We start from the raw sequence: 11,317 nt of genomic DNA on the forward strand, positions 1-11,317 counted from the left end.
TCTGCAAAATCCCTTCTGCCATGTAAGGTAACATATTCATAGGTTCTGGGCATTAGGGTGTGGATATAATGGGATTGTAGGGCATTATTTTATGTACCACAATGCCTGTTTTGATCAAGATATAGTAGTGGAGATAATGAAAAGCAGGAGATTCCAGATATGTTTTTTAAGGTAGAAACAATGGGATTTGTCTATTTTGCAGATTACAAATGAAAGAGAAAATTCAAGGATGACTCTAAGTTGTTTGGCCTGAGTAATGGGAATTCTTGAATTGCCATTAATTGAGATGAGGAAGACTATATGAATAGGGTTGCAGGGGCTACATGTCAGGATAGGTTAGGTTATGTTGTAGTAGCTAACAATTATAAAAGCTCAGTGGTTTTACAAAGGACATGACAGCCAATTTTTAAAAATTTTTATAGATTTAGGGGGTACAAGTGCCATTTTCTTACATGGGTATATTGCATAGTGGTAAACTCTGGGCTCAACAGCCACCTGTTTTATTTGGTCCTTGCCTCAAGGTATAGTTTTAAAGGCCCTTGTGATTCAAAGAATTTCTCGTTTTATATTTGATAGTTGGTGGCAAAAACCACTTGCATCTTACAATCCTGCAAGTCCCTGGAGTTTTGAATTCTATTTCCTCTCACTCCTGTTTCAAATTGGCAGAGCTCATCTCTTTCTTGAAGTACAGTGTCAAATACAGTTAGTAGTAGCAGACATAATACTAACATTCTGTTTTGCAACATTTTAAGCCATAAAGCAACAAACTTTTTAAGAACATTATTTATCTTTGAACTTATTGCAGGCAAACTTTTCAGCACTGCATACTGTAGATCACCATACCTTCCATACTCTGGTCACATTTTTTTTTTTCTTCTCACTACCTGGCCCTGAAACCAATGCCATGTTTTTTTCTATTATAGCAGAACCGACTTCTGGCACCAATTTCACTATCAGCTAGGATAGACTAGGTCATATAGCACCATCACACATCATAAAATTCTAATGGCTTATAACCACAAACACTTATTTCTTACTCACACATCTCATTCATGTCACCTTCACTCTGGAACCCACAATGATAAAATATCTACTATCTGGATTATTGCCAGCCTTCTGAGAGGGGGAAAAAGAGAGAACATGAAAACCGTGTATTGACTCTTAAAGCTATGCCTAAAAATGACACATATCACTTCTGTTTATACTTCTTTTGCCCAGAATAAGGCACATAGCCCACTCGATATCAGGACGAGGAGTATCATCCTCTGCCAGATTGGGTTAGTAAATACTTACAAGCAATAAAATAGTCTAATACAGGAGACCAGTGTTTGGTTTTGGATGTATTATATTTGAACTATCTCTTAGATGTCCAAGTGGAGATATGAAGTAAGAATTTGCATTTGAAAATTTGGAGCTCAGAAGAGATAGAAACTTTAGGAATCGAGATCATATATAAAGTAGTTAAAATCAGGAGAGTGGAGTGATTATGATCATTAAAGAAATGAGTACATCTAGAGAAGAGAAGAGATCTACCATCATTTAGAAGTGAAGCAAAAAGAAAGTAAAAATTTAAAAATAAATTGGGGAGCAGTTGTCAATAAGTTAGAGGAAAAACTGGGGATGTGTGATGTCCTGAAAGCCAAGCAAAGAAATTATTTCAGTAATGAGGCAGTGATCATCTTTGTTATGTTGCCAATAGGTCAAGTAAGATAAAGACTGAAAATTGACCATTGGCTCCATTTGTGTGGATACCATTGGTGATCTTGAGACAGTTTTTTGTAGGGCAGTGGGTATGGAAGTCTGATTAGACTATACTTAAAGAGAGGGTGAGAGAAAAGGAATTAATGATAGTTAAAAATGGGATAATAGAGGGGTAAATAGGGGCAAGAGAGGATTTTTTTTTAAAGAAATGTGAATGGTATCAGCATGTTTGTGTGTTAAGTAAAAAGTTCTACTCTAAAAAGAGTTAGAGATGTTAGTGATGATACAGCACAGATAGAGGAGAATCGCTGGAACAAGGTCTTTGAGTAAGTGAGAGACTATGGGACCCAGTTACAAGTTGAAGCTTTGGTCTTAGCTAGAATCATAGACAGTCCATTCTTAGTAACAGTAGAAAATATTGAGCATACGATACAAATGCTAATACACAGATAAATGTGTTGGTGGCAGCTTATTGAAGTTCTCTATTGATTTCTTCTATGTAATCAATGAAACAAGCAACGAAGTCATCTGAGACCAAGAGGAAGAAAGTGTTGGAAGGCTGGAAATAGTGGAAAACGTATGAAATTGTCCTATGAGAGAACAGTGGAGAGAAGAAACTAGGGAAATATAATTTAGTGACCAGGTAGCATTAAGAACCCTTCTGAGGCCAATAATCATAAATTTAAAGACCAGTCAGTATGGATGTATGTTTTGCTCCAGTCACATTCAGATATAGAAGTAAAGCCATGGAATAGGTGAAAAACTGAATTTAACTATGGTTGGAGTTTCACCATGTGAGAATGATGATTTGAGAGAGGAGAAACGGTATTTGTGTTATATGGATGGCGGTGGTTATAATTGCCCATGGGCTTTTTAAACTGGATAATAAGGGAAGTAGCATCATTCAGAGGGTTACAGACAGTGAAAAAATGATAGGCTCAATACATGGTAAATCTAAGTGGGATTGAAGAATTATGGGATTCAAGTTACTCCAGGAAGTGAACTGTAAAGAGAGCAGCAATGGCTGGAGGCTGGGATGAATGAAATTGAAATTATGAAAAGATTATACATATACATAATGACAGGATCTATGCATCATCATCTTTGTTCTCTCTTTTGTCAGAAAAAGCAATGTTATTTCCTCTGGCCAGGAAGAAATGTATGTTTGTAGCACTAGAAACCCATGGGTTGGGACTCATGGGTGATCTTAAATTATCTGGGTCTCTGTTATCTCATCTCTAAATGGGATTGATAATATTGCCTTTTCTTTGGATTAATGCAAGGATTAGACATAATATATGTTTGAACCCAGAAGTTCAAAGTTGCAATGAGCTATGCTCACCCCACGGTACACTAGCCCAGGTGACAGGGTGAGATCCTGTCTCTAAATAATAATAATAATAATAATAATAATAATAATAATAATAATAATAATGTAAAGTGCTTGAAACATACCATTTCTGAATGCCTGTTATTATTGTTGTTATTGTTATTATCCTTATCTCAAACAGAACTGGCGCTTGGCATTTCTTACTTAGAGATTACTTTCGATAGTTTTGGAGTGAGGGGAGAGATGAGACTTACCGAGAATCAGAAAAGCCTGTGAGGTCATGAAGAGACATAGCATTTTCTTTTCCCAGCCTTCATGTACTCATTCTACTCTTTACCTCACACTATATTTATGACATTAAACTGACATGGTTGAAAGTCAAAAGGTACATCAACACTGTGTTCTATAAGAAGTGATCTCTTGATAAAGTTCGTGCATAAATTGTTGACACTGTGACAAATGTAAAAGCCTGTCTCAGCCAAAAACCCCATCCCAGGTAGTTTAACATATTCCTTATTAATTATTATACATTTATCCCCAAGAACTGATAATGCCAAGGGCTGAGAGCCTGCAACACTTGGACATAACCTGCTCCAAGCTCAATTCCAGTTATCCTTAAAAGAGGGGGGGTAGGGTTGTCCCAGAGTGACAGCTTCAGCTAGTTTCCGGTCCCACTCTTCTGCCCCAGAGTTTCTTTCTTGTGGTGAAGAGAAGGAGGAAGACAGCAGGATGTTGGTGGAAACCCTGCTGGCTGAAGTGGACAGAATGGTGTTCAGACACTGTTCATCTCCAAACCTTCTGCTTTACTTTTATGACAACATTCCCATGGGTAAGGCAATCTGGCCATCTGGCACACTGATCCCCCATCTCCTGCACCCCAGACTGCTTCAGGACCTTTGTTTTGAGTTCTTGGACTGCTCGGTGAACAGGACCAGGAGGGGACATAAATTTTGGGTTGTTAGTACCAGCTAACTAAGTGACCATGTCATTTCCTCTTGTTGGGCTTCAGTTTGGGAGAAGGGGTAGGCAAGATACCAAGGGAATTCTATGATCTCATGGGAACCCAAGAACCCAGTGGTGCAAATAATGTAATCATTTGAAAAAAAAGTTTGAAAACAAATATTGAGAAACTACCATGTTGGTCAATTTCAATTTAAATGGCTGCCTCAGAATAATATGGATAAAATGCACAGCATTGACTTTACCTGGGTTCTCTGAGTCCTAACATTCTTAACTTAGACAACACATTGCTATTGTTCTTGAGAAATACTAGATTATAAAAAAATTCAAATTCAATGAAAAAAATAAATAATTTAAAACATATTTTATATGTTTTATTTTATAAAATATAAAACTTATAAAATATGTTTATATTTTATAAGTTCCCAGGAACTTCTTCATTTTCTGATTAAAAACTATTACCCTTGAGAGATTATATTTCTCCTCACTGATGATTTGAAGGAGTTATTTGGCTTATTTTTTGGTAATGTTGAACTTTTTTGTGGGGCAAAGAGTGCGTATAAAAACTTCCAAAAGTGTTTGTTTACTGGGCATTTTTGTTTGATCAAAATATTAAGAAATCATGATAACGGATGATAAAAATCTTAGTTTAAAAGCAATGGACCACCTGCACACGTCAACTGTGGTGAATGTCAAATGACTGCCCCATGTGAGAATAAGCATAAGGGGCCTAACCGGAGGTCTGGAACCTGTAGCATCTGTTTTAAGTTTCCTTCCTGTACTTAGACCCTACGTGGTATAACAGACAACCTTTATGTAGATCCTTTCAGCTTCATCTATCTCCAGGGCCACCTATTCTGCCCTAGTCACTCTGTGTTGATGGACTTCATGGGAGACCCTTACCACCAGGAATCTCTGGCTTCTTCCACCACTTTTAGACTTAAATATGGCTTCACATAGTCATGCATGGGATCTACCTTCCCCAGCTGTGGCTGAAGGGGCCTTGCGATGCAACTCAGAACTGGGAAGCTGTTAATTCCCTATGAAATTAGGGTGTGAACTTTAACAAGTTGGGTTAGAAGATAAGAGAAAACTGGTTGATGAATTCCCAGTCTGGCACCCCATCACACTGTTTAGAGATAGTAGCTTCATAAATCTCTCTAAACATCCAACATGAGTGAGCAATTGACTGTATTTTTACAAAGCTTTGGCCAGCTTGTTAATGCATGCTCTTACATTTGCTCTCCCTCCTTTCCTGTCTTACTCCTTCTTTTCCTTACAAGTGATTACCTTGAGTTGCATACCCCTAAATGTGTTAGCATGTACCTCAGGCTCTGTTTTCTAGGCAACACAAGCTAAAACAGATAAAATATTGGTGCAATTAGTAACATGATGAGCTGGTAGTTGAAGGGCTTTGAATATTGTGCTTGGGAATTTGGATTTGGGCTTTATCCACATGTTGTGGATACCAAAGAGGGTTTTTAGATAGGGTTCCTGGCTGCAAGCAGCAGAAACCAGCTCTGACTAAAGCAAAAAAGGAGATTTATTTGAGAAATATTATAGAAGTCCTCAGGATGAAAGGTAGGACTTGGGAGGGATAGGTGTGAAGATAGTACTGGAAAACTCGGTGGTGGAACTCCGGGGCCCTCTCTTTAAAAACTATCATCAAATCAACTTCCTGCAAATTAGAAGTGGACCAGGTATGAACCAATCATTGTCAAGATTCGAGAGTGAAATAAAGGGGAAATGAAGTGTAAAAAGAAGATTGAAGATGTTGGAGAAAAGAGGAACTGGTGAAGGAGTTCTTCCTTAGGCATTTGGGAGAGGTGGTAACTGAGACTGTGAAGCCTTTAGAAAGAAGTAGGATATGTTGTCTTCCTAAATAGGAGAGAAAGAAGATTATGATTTTAAATACAAAAATTATCTGAGATGGTGAGAAGTAGTAGGTGAGGGAATGAAGTCTGGATAGAACTTCCCAGAGGATGAATTCACATTTATTCATGTGCTCCCTCTGCGGTGTGATTATGTTACTTACTTCACTTCTGTGATTCAGTTTCTTCATATTTTAAAAGAGGGTTTCAGACCCAAAAGTCTTTTTCTACCTAAATAAGCTATAATTCTCTATCTCCTTTGGCGGTAGAAAGGGTGAAGAGTAGGTTGTGGGGACTCTTTGGTCTATGTTGGATAGATGGAGTTCTTTAGGTTTCTCCATTTGCATCAACATTTCTCAGACATTTTCCTCCAAAGTTATGCCATCTTAGACAATATTTGTGTAAATGGATGGATTAGGCTGTGATTCTTCCATATCACCAAGAAGGGACATTTTCACTATCGAAATCACTTGATTTCTCTTCAATTTGCCTCTCCCTACAGGAAGATGCTCTCCTGGTACCCGACCATCTTACCAAGGATGAAATACACTGACGCATGGTATAGAAAGCTGGGAGATGTCATAGCAGAATACCTCCCCTTTGTATTGTCAGGATTAGCCATATGACTTGCCTTAACAATGAATTGTTAACAGAAATGATGTGAATCACCTTTGGCAGAAACTTTAGGAGCCCATTTGAAGCTCTTTTTTCCTTCTGCCATGGTGACTGGAAACATTCTCCAATAGTGGTTGCTCCTTCAGCCTGAGACTTAAAGTAAGGATAATGGCAATGCAGGGAATAGCCCCAAGCCAACCTTCTAGAATTGTTACAAAAGCGAGAAATCAACCTTTAGGCTACAAGGACTTGAGGATTGTTTATTAGTTTGGTGTTCCCTAGATTGTCCTAATTGACACAAGGCCTTGATACTCTTCTATTGAGTGTAGAATTGTTTAAGCCACCAAAAACCAAAGAAATGCTGGTAGTGCACACACTCTTGGCTTCTTTAATTGCAATATAGCATGATACAGTTACAAAAACTAACTATGCCTTTAGCTTCATTTCTCCCTCCCCTTCCATTGTTCTTTTTCTATCTTGCTACTGTGCCTCTTTATAATGTTGGGGGTGTTAAGACTCTTTCTTTTCTTTTGTAGGAAAGAAGCCACTCATGCTTGGCCCAAAGATCCACATATTATCTCTTTCATTGTAGGCATCGAGACATTTTTTAAGCACATATTATTCAACAAATGATATTCTCAGTTTCAGTAGATAATAAAAAATAAAAAGCCCAATGTACATTCTATTCTTGTAGAAACAGACAACCAGTGATTTATTTTATCATAATAAAAAGTATTTATGCCATGACTCATATCTTTAATGCAGTGTCATTATTCTGTGGCTGTGTTAACTGTAGAGGAAGAGTTGTTTATAGTCACAGACAGAGCGTCAGACTGAGACCCAAGAGTTATTCCAAGAATGGTGACAAGAACAGAGTGTGTTAGAAGGAGCTGCCCAGCTGGGAGGAGGATTGTGTGAAGTGGAAGTAACCTAAATATTCTATTATCTTCTGTGCTTTTCTTCTCTCCAGGGAGAATTTCTTTGTTCTGATCTTTATTGGAGCCCCTAGTTCCTTCACATTCCACTCTTTAATGATGATTTTTTTGAACATCCAAGCTTGTAATGGAATCTCTCTCCACAAATTTCGCTGGGATTTCCACAGAAGAAGGTGTACACACAGCTAGCTTAAGAATACATGCGCCAGTATGGGCTGGTCCAGACCAATCACAGAGCGCTAGTGCACAGTGTATAGTCAGACCATTTAACTAATACTAACAAAGCCTTATTTTTCTCTTTTCCTGAGACAGAACAATTATAACTCTGGGATAATGCTAGGGAACTTGATTTTCTTTTAGAAAGTTATACTTTTTCAAATGATAACATAAGGAAACACCCATATACTCATGTTCCAGATTTAAAAACTCTTAATAATTTTTATATTTCCTTGTAGCCTTTGTGTGTATGCTTTTTAAAAAAAGACCACAAGTTATATAGATGTATTCATTTTTCAGGTTTAAAGGTTTTTTTAACTTTTATTTTGGGTTCAAGGATACATGTGCAAGTTTGTTATATAGGTAAATTGCATGTTGTGGGAGTTTGGTGTATTGATTATTTCATCACCCAGCTAATAAGCATAGTACTCAATAGGTAGTTTTTTGATCCTCACCCTGTTGCCACCCTCCACACACCCTCCACCCTCCACCCTCCACCCTCCACCCTCAAGTTGGCCCCAGTGTCTGTTGCTCCCTTCTTTGTGTCCTTATGTACTCAATGTTTGGCTCCCACTTGTAAGTGAGAATATACAGTATTTGGCTTTCTGTTCCTGTGTTAGTCCACTTAGGATAATGGCCTCCAGCTCCATCCATGCTCCTGCAAACGACATGATCTCATTTTGTTTATGGCTGCATAGTATTCCATGGTGTATATGTACCACATTTTCTTTATCCAGTCTACCATAGATAGGCATTTAGGTTGATTCTATGTCTTTGGTATTGTGAGTAGAGCTGCAATGAACATACATGTGACTGTGTCTTTATGATGGAATGATTTATAGTCTTTTGGGCTTATACCCATTAATGGGATTGCTGAGTCTAATGGTAGTTCAATTTTAAGCTCTTTGAGAAATCTCCAGACGGCTTTCTACAATGGTTGAACTAATTTACACTCTCTCCAACAGTATATAAGTGTTTCCTTTTTTCCATAGCCTCACTGCCATCTGTTGTTTTCTGACCTTTTAATAGTAGCCATGCCGATGGGTGTGAGATGCTATCTTATTGTGATTTTGATTTGCATTTCTCTAATAATCATTGATACTGAGCTTTTTTTTATATGCTTGTTGGCTACATGTATTCCTTCTTTTAAAAAGTGTCTGTTCATGTCCTCTGCCCACTTTTTAATGGGGCTGTTTGTTTTTCTCTCGTAAATTTAAGTTCCTTATAGATTCTGGACATTAGACTTTTGTCAGATGCATAGTTTGCAAAAATTTTCTCCCATTCTGCATGTTTACTCTTTTGATAGTTTCTTTTGCTGTGCATAAGGTCTTTAGTTTAATTCCTATTTCTCAATTTTAGTTTTTATTACAGTTGCTTTTGGTGTTTTCATCATGAAGTCTTTGCCAGTTTTTTTTTTAATATATGAGATGTAAAACTCCTCTTTGACTATATTTCTAGACCATTGCTCTCTCCCTGTTCCTCAGAGACAACCACTATGATGGGTTTGATATTCATCCTTTTAATACTTTTACATATAGCAATAGAAATTTAGAAACAAGATATAATATTTCTGAGTTTTGAAAAACTATATATATGGAGTTTTTCTATACATTTCATTCTGCAATTTGTTTTTTTTTAAATGTAACATTGTTTTAGGGCTTTTCTTACTGATTGATATAGCTCTGATCTCTTTCTTTTAGCTGGATAGCAATCCATTTCATTAAAATTCCATATTTTATCTATTCCTTTAATGATGGATGTTTGGATTATTCTTAATTTTTTTTTTTTTTTGCTATTCCTGACAATGCTGTAATAAACATCCATTTATGTGTCTTCTTGTATACATAGTCAAATATTTCTCTAGAGTGTACACCCAAAAGGGAAAATGTTAGGTTGTAGGGTTGACATCTTTCTCATTTTACTAGATACTGTTACATTCCTCTCCCAAGTGGCTGTTTCAATTTACACACCCAAAAGCATGGTATGAGATTATCTGTTTATTCATCCTCCTTCTCTATACTGATGATTGTCACACTTTTTAATTATGGTTAGTCTGATGAGTAAAAGACGCTCTCTCATTGTAGTTTTAATTTACATTTCCCTGATTACTGGTGAGATTGAATTTCTTTTCATATGTTTATTGACCATTTATGTTTCCTCTGGATCTATTATATGCTTACATTATCTCTGCTGATTTTTTCCTACATACAGAAAAAGTACACTCAAAAGCATTTATGCATAAAAAGAAGCTGGAGGAAGAGGGAAAACCATTTTCAGTATTGTTTACTAGAGCAGCTTTCTTTAATCTACCTGAATAAGATGACTTCATTGTGCAATTTCATTTTAGGAAGAAGAGACTATGATATCACATTCATTTACTGCATAGATGTTATCTAATCACAAAGCACCTTCAAAACTGATACAAATTCTGTGCAACTTTCTTCAAAATTAACACATTAGCATGCTTTAAGTAAACATCAGTGTGTAATAGCTAAAACATGGGATTTGGAGTCAGAAGGAGTTGGCTTCCTATTTCAGTTCTGCCAGTTTCTTCCTAGAAGGAACTTGGGGAGTCCATTTAGTGTCTCAGTCATTAGTATATTTTCTTGGACTTTTTTTCAGCACCAGACTCAGCGTTCACCTCTCCATCCACTTCCTTGTTATAATTCCTGGCATTTTCATAATTATACAGCCTGGCTTCACAGTCTAGAATTTTTCATTCGGACACTGTCTCCTTGCTACTTCCGTTGACCTATTAGTATGGTTTCACATAGAACCAGGTTATTACTTATGATCCACCACCAAGAACCCCAACTTCAAACTTTTTCTTTCTGGCCATCGTGCTCTTTCATTTCTGATCCTTCACTTTCCTTGTTATATTATCTTCCATCCCACTAGCCCTACCCTATCTTCACAGATCCTCAGCCCCTTTTCTCTTTACCAGCTTGTCTAGCAGTCTAAAGCCTTGTTCGACAATGCCTTCTCTCTCCAGGACTCCCCTGGTCCTTCCATTGCATCCACCTGGTAAGTCCTCAGTCCCAAACACACCTGCTGTGAGTTTTCTCTGCTCTTCCCATCATGAGCTAGTCAGCACCAGGATAATTATATTAAATACAGCAGTGGTTCTCCAAACATGGGTCCTGGACCAGCAGCATCCACATCACCTAAGAACTTATTAAAAGTGTACATTCTTGAACCCCACCCCAGACCTACTGATTTAGAAATTGTGGGGCTGGGACCCAGTAATCTGTGTTCAACATGCCCTCCAGGTGACCTACTACACCTTCTTGACCTCAGCTGAGGTTTCTTGACAAATCTATTACCTCTTCAGTTGAATGCCTGCCAAAATTTTCAAACTAAAGTGCAGATTCCCCAATGTTAACAATTCTAATTTAGTACATCTTAGTGCAACTCAGGAATCTGCATTTCTAATATGCATTCCATGAGTTCTGATTCAGGAGGGTCTGTGAACCACACCGTGGCAAACATTGGGGAAAAAAGAACCCTCATGGTAGTCTTCTAATACCACTAACCTCAACCCATCTCTCGAAAAAGACATGGCCTCTCTATTGAGCTCAAGGAGTTGAAAGCTCAATCCGATTCTTTCCTCCCTCCTCTGATAACTCATTCAATTACTTCCCACTTATGTTCCCCCACATACAGAATTCTGTTTTATGCTTAAAAACGTT

Source organism: Pongo pygmaeus, chromosome X, assembly GCF_028885625.2.
Source record: "Pongo pygmaeus isolate AG05252 chromosome X, NHGRI_mPonPyg2-v2.0_pri, whole genome shotgun sequence".
NCBI classification, from domain to species: domain Eukaryota; kingdom Metazoa; phylum Chordata; class Mammalia; order Primates; family Hominidae; genus Pongo; species Pongo pygmaeus.